General features: G+C 39.3%; 1 long non-coding RNA gene across 1 annotated transcript; it reads left to right on the forward strand.

Annotated features, from left to right (window-relative positions):
* Positions 1-791: 791 nt before the first annotated feature.
* LOC133735935 (uncharacterized) lies at positions 792-3,395 on the forward strand. The gene is made up of 3 exons (XR_009859353.1): positions 792-1,599; positions 2,284-2,360; positions 3,188-3,395. It is a non-coding gene; the product is annotated as an uncharacterized LOC133735935 (long non-coding RNA).
* Positions 3,396-7,328: the final 3,933 nt, after the last annotated feature.

A 7,328-nucleotide genomic window follows, 5' to 3' on the forward strand; every position in this document is an offset into this window, starting at 1 on the left:
AGGATTAAAGGCACTTTAGGATTTTACCACCATTGCCAAATAAGCATGTGTCCCTATTTTTGTGTACACATGTGTGCATTACCCCTAGTTTAACCCCTTTGAGCCTACATTATTAAGCCTTTTCTTTCATCACCCTAAAAATCCTTAGCCCTAAACCTTAGTATAGTTACATCCTAACCCCTTGTTCTAAAGACTTAGTGGAGCTATTTTTGAGACTTTGCAAAGGAAGAAGGCGTCAAGAATGAAGATTGAGAAGAGGTGGAAGCTCAAGTGTGGGGGTAGACTTGTCCATGAGAAAAATATATGTATAGCCATAAAAAAAAATATTATGGCAATGAAAGAAAAGGAAAAAAAAAAAGAGGAAATATATGTGTACGGCTAAAAAGAAAAAGAAAAAAAATTGTTTATGTTTTATGAATTTTAGTCCCCTATACTTTGTGGATTTAGAGTTTATTTTGAAGTTGTTAACGTTAGAGATCCAATGGGTCTCTAGTTAGCTTTAGAGAGAGAGAGAGAGAGAGAATGACACAAGAAGTATAATGGTTCGTTTCCCGCCTTAGCGGGAAACTACGTCCACTTGAATGTTACACTAGTATGTTGAGCCTTGCGGCCCAAGGGGATGACAAAAGATGTAATGGGATGTCTTGAGTTGTGGGAGGAGGCATTCCTTTTATAGGTGAAGGAAGCCATCTCCTTTACATTGTTTTCGATGTGGGACAAGCAATCACCATTTCTAGTCTAGAAAGCATGTTTGTGAAGGCAACTTTGCAAGGCCGGGAAGGTGTGTAATACCCCGGAAAATCCAAATTAAATTCCGTGGATTTTTAGAAATGATTTCACGATAGTGGGAGCGAGTACGAGGCTCGGAGAAGTTGTGGAATTAGTTCGAACGATTTTATTTTCGAAAACGAACGTTTTTAGGGGGTCAACAAAGTTGACTTTTTATACGTTCAAAATTTGGGAAAACTTCCTTCATGAAAGTTGTAGAGCTCGTCGATACGAGTTCGTGGACATGTGGAACGCAATATTCGGAGTTCGTATGATTAAGTTATGAATTTTTGAAAATTGGGAATTTTCTATAAATAGGAAAATTCTGATTTTATTTTTCATTCAAGGACAAAAAATTCCTTTTTTTGCGGAATAGTCCCCCCCCTCTCTCTCTCTCTCGCGCAAAGCCCTCCCCACGCTTGCCGACCCGCCGACCCGACCCGACGCCAGCGGCGCCGTCGCTCGTCCTCCGGCCACGACCCGGCCCTCCCCGAGGTCGCCTCGAGCCGCCCAGCCGCTCCCTGCCACCGCCTTGCCCCGCCGCTGCCCCCAGATGGAGATCGAAGCCCCCCCCGAAGCTAGAACCCGACCCGACCGGAAAACCACTTTTCCGGCGTTGCACGGGCCGATCCTCCCCATTTTCGTGATCTCCTCCTCCCCCTGATTATCCCCATGTAAGCCTTTCATCACGATTTTGTGTATAGAACGCTAGATCATGGTTTGACTTTTTCGACGTCCCTGATTTAATCTGAATCTGATCAGACGCACGAGATTAATCCAACTTCAACGCTTGATCTAGGACGATCTAGGCCAAACCAGACTTAGCTCCAGGTATGGAAGTCGATCACCCTTTCATTTTGAACCAGTTTGTAGTTGGTCACTTTGCCATCTGAGGTGGTTGACCGGCGTTGACCGCCGCGTTGACCGCCCACTGACCACCGCTTGTGGCGGCGCATCAGACCATATTTCGAGTTTTCATTATCTAGGCGATGATCTATGCATCCATACGAGCGTTTTGATATATAACATGGTCATGTTAGAAAAAGTTGATAAATAGTGGATTTACGTTTTGACGTTACTATTTAACGTTTTTACGTTTATCTTCGGTTTACGATCTGTGAAGATCTGACCATCGGTTTTGCTTCAATTTTGGATATGTTGATCGTATGACTGTCCCGGTGACCTTGTGAGGTCACGGGCGAAGATCCGACCGTTGGATCTTCGTATAATTGAGAAATAGTGATTCGGAAGGCGATTCGTGAGAATCTGACCGTCGGATTTTCATATAATTTTGTGGAGATGTTAGTAAAAGCGATTCAGGAAGATCTGACCGTTGGATCTTCGTGATAATTTTGGAGGATGATCCTAAAGGCGATCCGTGAGGATCCGACCGTTGGATCATCATTAAATTCAGATCCGACCGTTGGATCATCGTTTAATTTGAATCTGAGCGTTGGATCGTCGTTTAATTACATATTTGAGTTGTTGGCTAAGTCAAGATCATTATTGGACTAGGTGATTGACGGTTTGAGTTGGTGGACGATTGTGGATCGTATTTTGAGCTGAATTGAAGACGCAGCGGGATTATCGAGGTGAGTAAACCTCACGTGGTTCATATTACGAACCCAATACAATTAATTGCTTTATTTTGTTGCAATCATATGAACTATTGTTGGTGTTACTAGACATTCCTGTGTGAATGTCTGTATATATATTATTACGTGAAATAATATGTATTGTTGGAGTTGTGTTGAGTTATTGTTGAGAAACAATATATTGTGAGAGATATTGAGTTTATTGTTGAGAAACAATATATTGTGAGAGGTGTTGAGTTTTATTGTTGAGGAACAATAAATTGTTGTGATCTGTGGAGATCACTAGGTCACGAGGTGACCATGGCATCTATTAGTGAATCACGCTCTCGTACCGGGCTGGTGGTTATTAATAGTATTAAATCGTAATCACGTCTGTGGCCGGACGAGTGGTTACGTTCAGTTAGAGCTCTAGTCTGTCTGCCAAATGTGGAGTGACCTTATGAGTGAAATTGAGAGTAACTCATAAGGGTCTATATATATATATGAGTCTGTCTACCAAATGTTGGGAAATCTTATGAGCGAATTTGAGAGTAACTCATAAGTGTCTATATATATATATGAGAGTGAGGGATCTTATGAGCTAAATTGAGAGTAACTCATAAGTGTCTACATATATATATGAGAGTGAGTGATCTTATGAGCTAAATTGAGAGTAACTCATAAGTGTCTATATATATATATGAGAGTGAGAAAGTAACGTGGGTTTGTGGTAGTCTTGAAATCTAATAAATCAACAGTTCTTTCTTGTTTACTCATACTGGCTGTAAAAAGCTTACCGGGTTTTGTGTTGTTGCAACTCCCGGTACACTATTCAAATTGTGTAGCGGGTAATCCTACAGGACAGGAGAACCAGGACGGTGATCGTGCGGTTAGAGCAATTGTTAGAGTTTTACAACAATTGTAAGTTGTGAGGTGTGTTATGCTCATTTGAGCTTTATAATATATTGTGAGAGTGAATTGTAATAATGAACTCGAAGTTTCGAGATTTGGTTTTTTGTAATTGTAATTATTCAGGTTTCGGATTTGAATTTATCATTCAAAATCCGGGGCGTGACAAGGTGGCTTCCCGGCGACGTATTTGCGACTTCCGGATACCGTAGCGTAGCTTGAACATAGGGCCACAAGATGCAAGTAGCGGTTGGGCCTCACCATGGCTTGTGGGTGTCCTAAAGAAGGTGTTACTTATGCTTGGTGAGATAGCAAACTAGTCATGCTAGTAGAGGTATCTACAGAAGTGAAGGCCCATTCAAGAAAAATTTGGTCTTTGTCCAGTTCACAATGAAGCCTCTATAGATGCATGACGTTGAAGACATGGTGGATAGTCTCTCTACATCAACAAGGCTCTACTTTGTTTTTAGAATACTTTGTGATTTTCTTATCCCTTCGTTTCTATTAACCCCTAAACTTTGGCCCCATTGTAACTTTTTTGATTGTTAAGATGGGATAGCCTTTGATCTGTGGAGATGAGTTATAATTGTTGAACTTATGGCTTGGGTTCATTTGTACGTGTAATTGATATCCTTCATGATATCTTTTGAAAAAAAATAATATATGTGCTTTCGTTTCTTATATATGTGATCTATTGCCATTCTTTCACATATACTTGAGTGAATAAGAAGTTTTTAAGCATACCCCTGAATTCTGAGAGAAGAAAGAGTGTTATACCCTATGTGAGGTTTGAATTATACTTGTTTGATGCATGTTGAGCTCTACCCATCACCATTGTTACTCCCAATGTAAGACCCCGAAAATTCGTTATCAATTTCTAATGGTTTCCTGGAATTAATAAAGTGTTCGTTAGTATAATTTCGTGGTTCGAGGGTGGAGCAGAAGTGTTTCGGACAATTATTCGCTCGGAATGCTCCGATTCAAGGGTTGACTTTTTATACGTTTGGATTTTGTGGAAACTTCCTTCACGAAAGTCATAGAGCGTGTCGATACAAGTTCGTGCATATGCGGAATGCAAAAATTGGAGTTCGTATGATTAAGTTATGAATTTTAGAAAAAAGTTTCCAAATTAGTATAAAGGATGAAAAAAATCAGAAATTGCAAAAAAAACCCAGTTTCCAAAAGTGGAAACTAAACTCTCTTTCTCTCTCCCCGAGCCGCGTCACCCATCTCCCTTTGCCTGCATCGATCTTGCTCGTCCTGCCACCATAGGACGAGATCTCTGGGGGTTTTGCTCGCCTTGATCTCGCCTACAAGTTTGTAAAAGACATCGAAGACAGACACAAGCCATGGAGGGCGCTGCAAGGCCTAGAAGTAGCGCGGCCGAGCTGCAAATCGCCTCCCTTCGTTCTCCCTCCTCCGGCCACCATTTGACATGATTCTTGAGGGGTTTTGTAGCCCAGAGGCAAGGGAAGGATTCTCCCAAGGTAGCTTGCAACGATTCAACCTGTGGAGCTCGGATTTTGAAGATTGGGAAACAAGGGTTCTTCGGGTTTCAAACCTTTTGAGGTAAAATTCGGCCAAACGGCTTTGATTCAGACTTTGTGCTAGTTATGAAAGTTGTAATTGGAGTTGAGATGAAGATCTTTTGTGTTGGAAGTTTTGTCAAATTTTGACTTTGGGTGGGCAGTAGCGCTGCCATTGTGGTGGTGTTTTCTTGCCAGCTTCGGCCATCCCATGGACAGTTTCTGTCCCTCTTTGTGTTCTACATGTCGATACGATCATTTTGACATACAATTCGTTAATTTTGGATATCGCATGAAATTGTTAGGAAATTTACGGTTTCGATTGTTTCGGTTTTCGATCCGTGAAGATCGGACCGTCCGATCGACTTGCAATTTTGATATATTGATCGTAGAAGTGTTTCGGAGACTTTGGATGGTCTCGGATGAGGTTTCGCCTCGATTTGCGTCACTTTTGGATTTTTGGATCGAATTGGGAGATTCAAAATTTAATTGTTGTGGTGATTCGTGTACTGAGATGAGACCGTGTGTGATTAGGTACTTGACAGAATTGTGTTGAGCGGAATGCGGCGATTTATGTTTATCTTGGTTAGCGTGTGAAGACGCAGCAGGATTTTGAGGTGAGTAAATCTCACGAGGTTCATTTATGAACAGAGTTACTTTATTTTCGAAATTAATGGTAAAATTGTGAAATCGTTTTACATAAATAAATATTTGTTTTAAAATTATATGAACTTGTTCGTCAACGGTTCATGGGTAAGTAAAATGAAGTTTTATTATAAAAATGATTTTTCACGGGTTTTGTATTTGTGAACTATAGTTGGTATTAGTAGCATTCCTGAGCGGGTGACTACGTATATATATATTTACGTGAAATATATGTATCTTGGTGGAATCGAGTGTGCAGTTTACTATTGTTGTACAATGTAATGTTGAGGAAAATAAATGATTTTGAAAAGAAAAGATGGTTTTATCGTCTTTGAGTTTTGAAAGAAGTAGGTATGATTTTGGTGATGGTTTTGAGTTGAGAAAACAATATTTGAAAAATGACTTCATTATTATTTTGAGGTTGTTGGAGATGAGGAAACAATCTTTTGTGATAACCAGTGTGGTGATATGTGAGATGATTCACGTGATGATTGTGTGTAAATGATGTGGGTTGTGGCTGTTGAGTGATTGGTGCTATCTATGATTGATGGTGTATTGTTTTCTAGTTTATTTCTATTATTGAATTGCTGTTTTCTTTCGTAATCTCCTGAACTAAATTATATGCAGGGATTACTGTTTTTTGAATTGATTAGTTTTAATGTAATTAATCTCCTGAACTAAATTATATGTAGGGATTACTGTTTTCTGAATTGATTGGTTATAATGCAATCTCCTGAACTAAACTAAATGCAGGGATTACTATGATTTTGAATTGTGTGCTTTTAGTGATCTCCTGAACTAATTTTCTAAGCAGGGATTACTGGTTTTATTTACTTAATGATGAGAGTGCAGTTGTGGTTGAGACTCATAGTGAGTCGAGAAATGTTTTATCACGTCGTTGTGGTGATAAATGCTTCATGTCGAGAGGATATGAGTGATTTCGTTGGTTTGTAGTTGAGCTTTCAAATGATGGTACGTTTGTCACGGTGATGACTCGTGTTTTCCTTAAAAACAAAAGGATTTCGCTTTTGGAAAATAATTATTGTGTTGATTTGTTGTCCTTGGGTCGGCAGGGTGTTTTGTGGTTATTTAGGTTTGCTCATACGAGCTTGCAAAAGCTTACTGGGTTTGTTGTTTCAACCTGGTGCACTATTCCATGGTGTAGGGTTTTTGTGCAGGTTAGAATCTCGAGTAACCGTCGTTGAAGCTGAGGTATATTTTCCGTAGCGTGGACGTAGAAGTGTTTTGGTTTTAGTCTTCCGCTGTGTAGAGAGTTGGTGAGCATGTTTACTTATTGAATTGTAATTCAGTTTAATTTGTAAACTCTCTGTAATGTAATATGTGACTCTAAAGAACGAGTCAGTATTGACACTGTGAGCTCGATTTGGTTAGTTGCTTAATTTAAATGAAAAATTTTCTGAGTGTTTTCTTGTTTTTGTTGAGTTTTTGTGTTTCGGATTTGGATTCCTTTATTCAAAATTCGGGGCGTGACACCCAAGTCTTACATGCTTATATGTGGATTATATCTCGTAATTAATTCTCGAATATCTTGAGGATATGATTCTTGGTTAAGTATTATTCTTGGTGCCATGAAAGTATGAGATTTTTTAGACAAAATGTTGAAGGGCGTTAGAGTCATTGTCTTTGTGAAACGTTGGAGTCTTGTACTTAGTCAATTTTTTGTTGCTTTTGTTTATGTTTTTGTTGGTTTTAGGTTGTCTTCACTTAGTTATTTTTGTTTGTTTTGAGTCTTTGTTTTGATTTTTGTCCAAGTTGTTGTGATTTTGCTAGGGGACTAGCAAAAGCTAAGTGTGGCGGTGTGATCGGACTAATATTTCCTATGCTTTTAGTGCATTTCTCTCTACATTTTACTTAGTTATTCCTTTAACAATGTCATTTCTAACTT

The sequence above is a fragment of the Rosa rugosa genome, chromosome 1, assembly GCF_958449725.1.
Source record: "Rosa rugosa chromosome 1, drRosRugo1.1, whole genome shotgun sequence".
Classification (NCBI taxonomy): Eukaryota; Viridiplantae; Streptophyta; class Magnoliopsida; order Rosales; family Rosaceae; genus Rosa; species Rosa rugosa.